Genomic DNA, 12,571 nt, shown 5'->3' on the forward strand with positions numbered 1-12,571 from the left:
GTATGTTCTCTGATTATAATGAAATTATACTAGTTATAACAGAGATATATGCTTAAAAGTTAAGCACCGTACCGCTTAAAAGTTGCTTAAAAGTTAAGCACCGTACCGCTAAATAATCCACAAAGAGAATGTCTCTAGGGAATTTAAAGATATTTAACTGAACAAAAATGAAAATATATAAAAACCTGAAGTATGCAACTAAAGTAGTGCTTGGAGGAAAAGTTATAACACTAAATGTCTATATTACGAAAGATCTCAAAAGAATAATCCAAGCTTTCACCTCAAGAAATTATTTTGAAACAGTGAAATAAACCCAAAGCAAGTAGAACAAAGGAGCCGAAATCAATGAAACTTAAAACATGATGGAGGAAATCAATGGAAAGAGAGCTGGTTTCTGAGACAATTAATAAAATCAATAAAACTTTAGCAAAACTGACAAAAAATGAGAGAATAAATAATATCAGGAATAAAAGAAGGGATATCAAAATTATAGACTCTGTAGATGTTAAAAGGAAAACAGAATACTACAAGCAAATCTACACACAGAGATTCAACACGTTGCATGAAATTAACCAATTACTCAAAAACAGCAAGCTACCAAAACATCTCCAAGTGGAATAGATAATCCAAATAGTTCTATAACTCTTAAATAAATGGAATTTCTTTAATAAATTCCTTAGTTAAAATGCCTTCCAAAAAAATAAAAATCCAGGCCTGGATGGTTTCACCATCTGATGAATTCTACCAAACATTTAAAGAGGAAATAGTACCAATTCTAATATCTTCCAGAAAATAGAAGAAAGAGCACTTCCTGTGTGATTATATGAAACCAACATTACCCTGACACCAAAAGAGGACAAGAACAACATTTTAAAATGGCACACTAATATCTATCATGAACAAAGATGCAAAAATCATCAACAAACTGTTAGCAAATCGAATACAGAAATACATAAAAAGAATTATAAGCCATGATCATGTAGGATTTATTCCAGGAATGCAAATGCTCTCGACAGTTGACAGGGTAAATAAACTTGGACATCCACAGAGGGAATACTACTCGGTAATGCGAAGGAACAACTATTGAGACATGCAACAATTTAATGGATCTCAAATGCATTATACTCAATGAAAAAGGCCAATCTCTCTCTTTCTTTCTCTCTCTCTCTATATATGTATATATTTTATCCTATATAGTTTCATTTACATAATATTCTTGAAATAACAAAGTTGTAGAGCTAGAGAACAGATAAGTAGTTGCCAGGGGTTAGGGTTTGGGGCAGAATGTGACTGAAAAATGAATGAAAAAGTCATATATCCCGATTGTGATCATAGCTGCACAAATCCATAAGTTTGTGAACTACCAACAGAAAAAATACATGTGAAAAACTGACAAAATCTGAACAAGATCTGTAGCTCAGTGAACAGTTTGGTACCAATGTCAGTTTCTTGGTTTTGATATGCTTTGATTTTGGTAGTTATGTAGGATAATATTGAAAACACTGGTTGAACAGCATATGAGAACTCTGTACGTTCTTTGCAACTTCTCTGCGAGATCTAAAATTATTTCAAAATTCAAACTTTTTTTTAAAAACGCTGGGTATGGTGGCTTCTGCCTGTAATCCCAGGACTTTGGGAGGCAGACGTGGGAGGATTGCTTGAGCCCAGGAGTTGAAGGTGAGCCTGGGCAACATGGCAAAACCTCATCTCTAAAAAAATACAAAAAGTTAAAAAAAAAAAAAAAAAAAGGGAGAAACAATTGGAACAGATACTGCCTGAAAGAAGATACACGTAACTGGCCAGTGAGCTCAGGGACCAGAGCTCAGACCCAACCACCATCAGGGACACCCAGAGGAGAACCGTGATCAGAACCCATGGCACACCCACAACAATAGTGGAAACTTTAAAGACTGACAGTAACAAGTGTTTACTGAGGATGTGGAGGAACCGGAACTGTCATGCACCACTCCTGAGAATGTAAGACGGTGCAACCACCCTGGGAAACCAGCAGCTTCACAGGAAGTTAAACATGCACCTGCCTCGTACCCCAGCCACTCGAGTCCACACGTTTACCCACAAGAAACAGAAGGGCACATCCTCACCAAGGCTCAGGCCCAAGTGTTCACAGCAGGCTTCATCACAATGGACCCCAAACCAGAGCAACTGTGGCACAGCCATGCCAGGGGACATTCGGCAATCACAGGTATTTTTTATTTTTTATTTTTTTGTTTTTGTTTTTTTGAGATAGGAGTCTCACTCTGTCGCCCAGGCTGGAGTATTGTGGTGTGATCTCAGCTCACCGCATCCTCTGCCTCCCAGGTTCAAGCAATTCTCCTGCCTCAGCCTCCCGAGTAGCTGGGATTACAGGTGCTCCCCACTGTGACCAGCTGATTTTTGTGTTTTTAGTAGAGATGGGGTTTCACCATGTTGGCCAAGCTGGTCTTGAACTCCTGACTTCAGGTGATCCGCCCGCCTCGGCCTCCCAAACAGCTGGGATTATGGGCGTGAGCCACCATGCCACCACCGGCCCGGCAGTCACATTTGGATGCACCTCAAAAACAAATGCCGAGGCCAGAAGAGACCATATTGTCTTACTCCACCACAGGAAATCCACACACAAACCCATCTATGGTGACAAAGTGCCAGTCAGTGATTGTATGAGGTGGGGTGGTTTGTTGCGGATGGTATGAGGGATCTTTTTGGGGTGATGGATGTTACTGATGATATGAGGGGTCTTTTTGGGGTGATGGATGTTACTGATGATATGGGGTCTTTTGGGGTGATGGATGCTGCAGATGGTATGAGGGATCTTTTTGGGGTGATGGATGTTACTGATGATATGAGGGGTCTTTTTGAGGTGATGGATGTTACTGATGATATGGGGTCTTTTGGGGTGATGGATGCTGCAGATGGTATGAGGGATCTTTTTGGGGTGATGGATGCTGCAGATGGTATGAGGGATCTTTTTGGAGTGATGGATGTTACTGATCATATGAGGGATCTTTTTGGGGTGATGGATGTTACTGATTATATGAGGGGTCTTTTTGGGATAATGGATGTTACTGATGATATGAGGGGTCTTTTTGGGATGATGGATGTTACTGATGATATGAGGGATCTTTTTGGGGTGATGGATGTTACTGATGATATGAGGGATCTTTTTGGGGTGATGCATGTTACTAATGATATGAGGGGTCTTTTTGGGGTGATGGATGCTGTGGATGATATGAGGGATCTTTTTGGGGTGATGCATGTTACTAATGATATGAGGGGTCTTTTTGGGGTGATGGATGCTGTGGATGATATGAGGGATCTTTTTGGGGTGATGGATGTTACTGATGATATGAGGGGTCTTTTTGGGGTGATGGATGTTACTGATGATATGAGGGATCTTTTTGGGGTGATGGATGTTACTGATGATATGAGGGGTCTTTTGGGGTGATGATGTTACTGATAATATGAGGGATCTTTTTGGGGTGATGGATGCTGCAGATGGTATGAGGGATCTTTTTGGGGTGATGGATGTTACTGATCATATGAGGGGTCTTTTTGGGTTGATGGATGTTACTGATGATATGAGGGATCTTTTTGGGGTGATGGATGTTACTGATGATATGAGGGGTCTTTTGGGGGTGATGGATGTTACTGATGATGTGAGGGGTCTTTTGGGAGTGATGGATGCTGCAGATGGTATGAGGGATCTTTTTGGGGTGATGGATGCTGCGGATGGTATGAGGGATCTTTTTGGGGTGATGGATGTTACTGATGATATGAGGGATCTTTTTGGGGTGATGGATGTTACTGATGATATGAGGGATCTTTTTGGGGTGATGGATGTTACTAATGATATGAGGGATCTTTTTGGGGTGATGGATGTTACTGATGATATGAGGGGTCTTTTTGGGGTGATGGATGTTACTGATGATATGAGGGGTCTTTTTGGGTTGATGGATGTTACTCATGATATGAGGGGTCTTTTTGGGGTGATGGATGTTACTGATGATATGAGGGATCTTTTTGGGGTGACGGATGCTGCGGATGATATGAGGGATCTTTTTGGGGTGATGGATGTTACTGATGATATGAGGGGTCTTTGTGGGGTGATGGATGTTACTGATGATATGAGGGGTCTTTTTGGGGTGATGGATGCTGAGGATGGTAAGAGAGGTCTTTTTGGGGTGATGGATGTTACTGATGATATAAGGGATCTTTTTGGGGTGATGGATGTTACTGATGATATGAGGATTCTTTTTGGGGTGATGGATGCTACTGATGATATGAGGGTTCTTTTTGGGGTGATGGATGTTACTGATGATATGAGGGATCTTTTTGGGGTGATGGATGTTACTGATGATATGAGGGATCTTTTTGGGGTGATGGATGCTGCGGATGGTAAGGGGTCTTTTTGGGTTGATGGATGCTACTGATGATATGAGGGGTCTTTTTGGGGTGATGGATGCTACTGATGATATGAGGGATCTTTTTGGGGTGATGGATGTTACTGATGATATGAGGGATCTTTTTGGGGTGATGGATGCTGCGGATGGTAAGAGGGGTCTTTTTGGGGTGATGGATGCTACTGATGATATAAGAGGTCTTTTTGGATGGATGTTACTGATGATATGAGGGATCTTTTTGGGGTGATGGATGCTGCAGATGGTAAGAGGGGTCTTTTTGGGGTGATGGATGTTACTGATAATATGAGGTGTCTTTTTGGGGTGATGGATGTTACTAATGATATGAGGGGTCTTTTTGGAGTGATGGATGTTACTGATGATATGAGGGGTCTTTTTGGGGTGATGATGTTACTGATAATATGAGGAATCTTTTTGGGGTTGATGGATGCTGCAGATGGTAAGAGGGGTCTTTTTGGGGTGATGGATGTTACTGATGATATGAGGGATCTTCTTGGGGTGATGGATGCTGTGGATGGTATGAGGGATCTTTTTGGGGTGATGGATGTTACTGATGATATGAGGGGTCTTTTTGGGGTGATGGATGTTACTGACGATATGAGGGGTCTTTTTGGGGTGACGGATGCTGCCGATGGTAAGAGGGATCTTTTTGGGGAGATGGAGGTTACTGATATGAGGGGTCTTTTTGGGGTTACTGATGATATGAGGAGTCTTTTTGAGGTGATGGATGTTACTGATGATATGAGGGATCTTTTTGGGGTGATGGATGCTGCGGATGGTATGAGGGATCTTTTTGGGGTGATGGATGTTACTGATCATATGAGGGGTCTTTTGGGGGTGATGGATGTTACTGATGATATGAGGGGTGTTTTTGGGGTGATGGATGCTGCAGATGGTATGAGGGATCTTTTTGGGGTGATGGATGTTACTGATGATATGAGGAATCTTTTTGGGGTGACGGATGCTGTGCATATGAGGGATCTTTTTGGGGTGATGGATGTTACTGATGATATGAGGGGTCTTTTTGGGATGATGGATGTTACTGATGGTATCAGCGATCTTTTTGGAGTGATGGATGTTCTCTGTCTTGATTGTGTTCATGGTCTCACAGTTATATAAATGTGCCAAAACTCATCAAGCTATACACTTTAAGTGGGTGCATCTTCCTGTATGTAAACAGCACCTCCCCAGAGATGATTCTTCAAAGCCCTCCTCCATTTCTAACCTCCTCCTGGGCTTGCTATAACTTTGTGGTCCCTGACAGCTGCCCACCCACCACCCTGCATGCCCTCTACCCTGCTGACCAGCTCCCCGTCCACCTTCTCCCAGTTGGCCCAGCTTGAGGGGCAGCCCCCTGCATTGAGAGCAGTTAGGGCCTCCTCCTCCAGCACCACTTGGGAAAAGGTGACTGCGGCCTCTGGAAAGGCTTCCTGCCTCCGGTTCCCAGGAAGAGGCATTCACACTGTGTCCCTCCTCTGTCCCAGAGAGCCCCAGGGCCTCTTGCCAAGCCCAGCTGGCGGAATCTGTGCAAAGCTCCTCTCCAAACCGACTTGAGTAACTTCTCTGGCCGAAAATGGGAAGCAGTTGCATAACCAGACATCTGCGGATCCAATTCCTGAGAAAATGTAGGCAGATGCGCCGGACAGTTAGGAGAGGCCTTGAGAAGATGAAGACACAGGCTGGAGGCCGCACTTGGCTTCTCTCCCGTTGGCCTGACACATTTTGCAGCTGCTTATCGGGGGGTTAGGAGAACGCTGAATAGGAAGCTGGGGAGGCGAGTTCCACAGCGTATGACACACACGAACCACTGCTTCCAAGGGAATTCATCAAACCAGTTCTTTGCGTAATCACCTAATGCTTCCTCCTGGGGGAGGGGATTTGTTTATTGATCTTCTTCCCTTCCTATAGATCTGTTGTTTATAGGCATGAGGTGAACACACGCATTTTCCAGCCAGGAGAATGTTCCGCTCAGCACGCACACCTGGAGACAGCCCAGCCCTGAGCAGGAAACGCCTGCTGGGCTTGAAGAGGGCTTCCTGGGGTGTGATGGATGATGGGGTTCTTTTTAAAGAATAGGAGGCCCCAGTCAGCTTTCCAAGTCCCACAGACAGGAGGTCAGGGGGACAGGCCCCTGGCCAGGACCCATCCTGCTGTGGCCCCAGCACCCCCAGACCTCCCGGCACCTGGCCCAGACTCTTGGGACTTGGCACCCTCATCCCTGGAGGTCAACACTGCAATGTCCGCTGGGTGTCTGGCCTGGAAGACAGGGCTCCCAGGCACAGCCCACGGCTCAGAATGAAGAAACAACGCCCTCACAGAGGACCCTCCACCACGCGGCCAGTGAACGAAGTGTGTTTGTATGGGAGGGCTTCCAGCCGCTGCGACCCCCACCATCAAGAAACCATCCTCTGGGCCCACCGCAGAACTCACTGTGCCCACAGCAGGGCTCACTGGGGAGGGTTCTCGGAGCACAGTGGCGAGTGGACAGCACCCTGACCATCCCAGATAGGCTGGTGGACAGCTTCCCCACTTGGTCCCCGAAGTGAGGCCAGGTCACCCACAAGTCAGGAGCACTGGCTGCACCCTGGCAGCCCTTGGCATCCTCTCTCATTGGGGCATCACGTTGTCCCAGGGAGCCAGGCTGGTGACACTGGGGTCTAGGAAGAGGGGCCTGGCCCTGTCACACACACTGTCAGCCCCCCCAAGGTGGCACGGGGACGGCGAGGCCAACAGCTGCTTGTGCGGAACCGGGCTGGTCCCATCGGCTCTGGAATCAGACCCCCTGAGGCTTGGAAATAAGATGGATCAGGGTCAGGGGATGCTCAGTTGAAGGCAGACCCCGCTCTCCACTTTCCTCTACAAGCAGAAGCTCTTCCCAGCCAAGGCATAGCAGGGCAGGGGCCGCCAGGCACAGTGAAGGGAGCCAGGGCCTGCAGCCCCCCATCCAGAGCTGGGCAGGGAGCCAAGCAGGCTCTGAGGTGGGGTGGCCGCCACAGCTCCCAAGGGGTCTGGTGTGGACTGGAGGGCCAGTGGAGAACCTGGGACCTCTGCAGGGCGCACAGCCATTTCCACACACAGCCCACTTCAGACCACTTACTGCGGTGGTCACTGGTGGTCAGCACATAGCAAAGTGTCTGGCCCTGTGCCCTCACCCTGCCAGCACCAGGCTGGACAGTCCCCAGCGGCTGCACAGTGGCCTGGGCAGCTGTGATGGGATAGACAGTCCCCAGCGGCTGCACGGTTGCCTGGGCAGCTGTGATGGGAGAGGCCCCCACAGACGAGGCCCCAAGTCGACTCCTGGCTCTACCCTGGACCGGCTCTGTGTTCTCGAGAGGCTGGCGCAGCCCTGCACTGCTCTGAACCATGTGGACCCTGTGGGGGGGACCCCATACTGCAGATCCCTCACTGGCAGCCCCCGCTCCAGGCCAGACTGAAACACCTCGATGGGCTCCTGGAGCAGCCCCTACACCCGGGGCTGGCTGGCCTGGGAGGAGGGGACACAAGAACTTGGGACGGCAGTTCTCAAAGTGCAGTCTGGGGACCCCAGAGGTTCCTGAGATGCTCTGGGGGGTCTGTGAGGCCAAACTTATTTTGGTGATGAAACTGAGACGTTGTCTGTCTTTCTCATTCCCATTCTCACAAATGTTCCAAGTACAAAACCCACGATGTAGTTTCAGATCTCACGTTGCAACAGACCTTTAAGACAGGACCCCTTGTTGGGTTTGGGGATCGAATCAAAGCTTATCCACAGTTATCTGAGAGGACCGCCGAGGCACTCCTCCCTCCAAGTGCGTGGTGAGGCCAGACTTTCCACAGATTTGCCCAAAACCCCATTGCAGCGGCTTGAACACAGAAGCAGCTCGGAGAACCAGCTGTCTCCCGTGAAGCCAGACACCAAACAGACTTGGAAAAATGAAAAACAGTGCATACTCCTCACAGATCTTCTGTTCGGGAAACGATAATTTCATTGTTTTAATTAAAAACATATTATGTGAAAATGTAGTGGGTTTATCCTTGTTAATGTGAAATGGATCGATACATCAGTATTTTTGGATTTCTGTTTTAATTTCTGATATAATCAATGTTGATAGACATAACTTGTGCAAATGAAACTCTTCACAGTTTCCCGAGATCTGTGGGTGTGGGGTGGGGTCGTGAGACCACAGTGTGGGAAGCAGGTCCCTCAGTCACCGTCCGGGCTCAGCAGCCCCTCGGCACGGGGCATCTGCGTCCAGAGTCCTACAGGAAGGAGCCTCAGAGAACAGAGCCCCTGGCGCCCCAACATGAGAAGCTTCTAACGCCTTCTCAGCATCTTTTTCCAGATAAAAATGCCAGCCCTTCCTCTCCAAAGATCTGAACCGCCTGGGATTTTCTTGACCTGGCACCACGCCTTCCCTCATCCGGCACCAACCCTTCCCTCCCGTCCCTATGGTTTCTCCCGCTCTTTGTCCTCACAGCCCTGTGGAAAGACGTGGTCTGTGTGCCTGGAAAACGATGCAAGGCTGTGGTGCCTGTGACATCCTCAGACTCACACCCCAACACGGGGGACTGAATGTTTGTGTTCTCCCCAGTTCACAGGTTGAAGGCCTCGGCCCCAGTGCAGCTGTGTCTGGAGATGGGGCCTCTGGGAAGTGATGACGGTTAAATGACATCAGGAGGATGGAGCCCGGGTCGGCTACGGCTGTGGCCCCAGTGACGCCGGCGCTCAGGCGCCTGCCAGCTGGGAAGAGGCCTCACCAAGCCCAGCCCTGCAGCACCCTGGCCTTGGCCTTCCAGCCTCCTCATGTGAGAGGATAAATGTCTCCTGCTGAAGCTGCCAGGTCCGTGGTCTCCTTGTGGCTGCAGCGGCCGCACTAAGACACTGGCCACACCTGGTTTCTCCACAGCTGCTGCAGCCACGAGGAGAAGGCCACCCTCTCACAGTTCAAACACAGGTGCTTTTTAACTTCCACAGCCAATTGCGTCAAGGTGTAACTTACATAAGAGAAAGTGTAGATCTCAATGGTAGACTTGGATGCCTCTTTGCAGGTGCACCCGCCGTGGGACCACAGCCAAAGTGGAGCCATGGAATGTGCCTGACACCCACAGCCCTGCCTCTCAGTCACTGCCCGACACCCACAGCCCTGCCCCTCAGTCACTGCCCGCCACCCACAGCCCTGCCCATCAGTCACTGCCCTGACCCACAGCCCTGCCCCTCAGTCACTGCCCAACACCCACAGCCCTGCCCCTCAGTCACTGCCCGACACCCACAGCCCTGCCCCTCAGTCACTGCCCGACACCCCCAGCCCTGCCCCTCAGTCACTGCCCGCCACCCACAGCCCTGCCCCTCAGTCACTGCCCGCCACCCACAGCCCTGCCCCTCAGTCACTGCCCTGACCCACAGCCCTGCCCTTCAGTCACTGCCCGACACCCACAGCCCTGCCCCTCAGTCACTGCCCGCCACCCCCAGCCCTGCCCCTCAGTCACTGCCCGCCACCCACAGCCCTGCCCATCAGTCACTGCCCTGACCCACAGCCCTGCCCTTCAGTCACTGCCCGACACCCACAGCCCTGCCCCTCAGTCACTGCCCGCCACCCCCAGCCCTGCCCCTCAGTCACTGCCCGCCACCCACAGCCCTGCCCCTCAGTCACTGCCCGCCACCCACAGCCCTGCCCCTCAGTCACTGCCCGCCACCCACAGCCCTGCCCCTCAGTCACTGCCCGCCACCCACAGCCCTGCCTCTCAGTCACTGCCCGACACCCACAGCCCTGCCCTGACCCACAGCCCTGCCTCAGTCACTGCCTACCACCCACAGCCCTGCCTCTCAGTCACTGCCCGCCACCCACAGCCCTTCCCCTCAGTCACTGCCCGCCACCCACAGCCCTGCCCCTCAGTCACTGCCCGCCACCCACAGCCCTGCCCCTCAGTCACTGCCCGCCACCCACAGCCCTGCCCCTCAGTCACTGCCCGCCACCCACAGCCCTGCCCCTCAGTCACTGCCCGCCACCCACAGCCCTGCCCCTCAGTCACTGCCCGCCACCCACAGCCCTGCCCCTCAGTCACTGTCCGTCACCCACAGCCCTGCCCCTCAGTCACTGCCCGACACCCACAGCCCTGCCCCTCAGTCACTGCCCGCCACCCACAGCCCTGCCCCTCAGTCACTGCCCGACACCCACAGCCCTGCCCCTCAGTCACTGCCCGTCACCCACAGCCCTGCCCCTCAGTCACTGCCCGACACCCACAGCCCTGCCTCTCAGTCACTGCCCGTCACCCACAGCCCTGCCCCTCAGTCACTGCCCGACACCCACAGCCCTGCCTCTCAGTCACTGCCCGTCACCCACAGCCCTGCCCCGACCCACAGCCCTGCCTCTCAGTCACTGCCTGTCACCCACAGCCCTGCCCCGACCCACAGCCCTGCCTCTCAGTCACTGCCGTCACCCACAGCCCTGCCTCTCAGTCACTGCCCGCCACCCTGGCTGCTCCTGGAGTTGCACAGAAATGGAATTGGGCGCTTGGATGCCTCCGTGCCCAGCCCTTGTCCCTCCGCGATTCCTCCTTGCTGCTGTGTGGAGCAGTTGTTGGCCACTCACAGCTGGGCAGGGCCCGTCCTGGGAACAGACCCCTCCGGCTGCGGCGGTTCCCTCGGTGGTGGACGGGGCTGTCGGCACATTTTAGCTGTTACCAACAACGCTGCTGTGAACATCCCTGTACACGTCGTTGTGTGGAATGAGTTTGATGTGTCTTAGGGAACTGCTTGGGAGTGGAATGGCTGAGTCAGCAGGTGAGGATAACTCAGCGTTTTATGAAACTGCCAAGTGGTTGTGACACTTAAACTCCCACCACCGCTGTGTCATCGTCTGGTGGCCCCGCAACCCCCCAACGTCTGGTGTCTTTTTAATTTTAGATGTTCCAGTGGGTATGTATTGGTGGGTCATTGTGGTTTTAATTTGCATTAAATTAACTACTTAGGCTACACACACACACACACACGCACACATATATTTGGTATTATATCGATACCACGGTCTTATTTACTGTAGCTTTATAGTAAGTCTTAAAATTAAGTAGTTTAAAACATACAACTTTGTTCTAAGATTACTTTATCTATTCAAAGCCTTTTGAATTACCATATACATATTAGAATCAGCTTTGTGATGTCCATGAAAAAGACATTGATTGGCATCACATTAAATCCAAATATCAAAGATTTTATGAGTTTTGAGGAAAAACTCTAAGCTTAAAAAGTAGGGTTTCCTAATTCATGAATACAATATATTTCTCTACTTTTTAGGTCTTTAATTCTCAGCAACGATTTTTAGTACCCAATGTACTGATCTTGTACCTATTTTCTTTCTTCTGTTTTTGAGACAGGGCTTCTCTCTGTTGCCCAGGCTGGAGTACAGGGGTGCGATCTTGACTCACTGCAGCCTCAACCTCCTGGACCCAAGCCATTCTCCCACCTCAGCCTCCCCAGTAGCTGGGACTACAGGCGCCCACCACCACGCCCGGCTGATTTTGTATTTTTTGTAGAGACTGGCGTTTCTCCGCCTCATCCAGGCTGGTTTTCAACTCCTGGGCTCAAGCAATCCACCCACCTCAGCCTCCCACCGTGCTGAGATTATAGGCATGAGCCACCGCGCCTGGCCTATTTTCTTAGATTTATCCCTAAGTAATACACTTTCTTTGATGCTATTGTAAGGCCTTTCTTTGATGCCACAATAAATCCTTTTAAATTTCTCATCTTCCAGTTACTCACTTTCACTGCTAGAATATGCGATGGGCTCCCGGGTATGCAGCGTGTGGGTCAGCCCCACGCTGACACAGCAGAGCAGAGAGAGATGCCCCGACGGAGCAGGCCAGGGATCAGCACCGCCCACTGGGCCTCTGACCCCTCTGACCCATGACCTCCAAGCCCTGCGGTCAGTGCCCAGGCCTGGTCTGTGCTGGAGCCCTCCCTGCAGCCCCCTCTGGCAGGACTTCAGAGGGATCCCCAGCTCCTGGCCCACACGACCACATCTGGCCCAAACACACATTCCTTTCGCCACTCTCCTCTGAATGGAATCTGGCTTGCCCCGCACAGCCTCTGCCTCCCTCTACCCCACATAGACCCTGCCTCCCTCTGCCCCGCGCAGCCCCTCCCTCCCTCTGCCCTGCAAAGCCCCTGCCTCCCTCTGCCC

At 50.8% G+C, this 12,571-nt stretch overlaps 1 long non-coding RNA gene across 1 annotated transcript; it reads left to right on the plus strand.

The window, feature by feature from the left end:
* Nucleotides 1-10,656: 10,656 nt before the first annotated feature.
* LOC134760826 (uncharacterized) lies at nt 10,657-12,131 on the plus strand. The gene is made up of 2 exons (XR_010138824.1): nt 10,657-11,175; nt 11,766-12,131. It is a non-coding gene; the product is annotated as an uncharacterized LOC134760826 (long non-coding RNA).
* Nucleotides 12,132-12,571: the final 440 nt, after the last annotated feature.

The sequence above is a fragment of the Pongo abelii genome, chromosome 22 (assembly GCF_028885655.2).
Source record: "Pongo abelii isolate AG06213 chromosome 22, NHGRI_mPonAbe1-v2.0_pri, whole genome shotgun sequence".
NCBI classification, from domain to species: Eukaryota; Metazoa; Chordata; class Mammalia; order Primates; family Hominidae; genus Pongo; species Pongo abelii.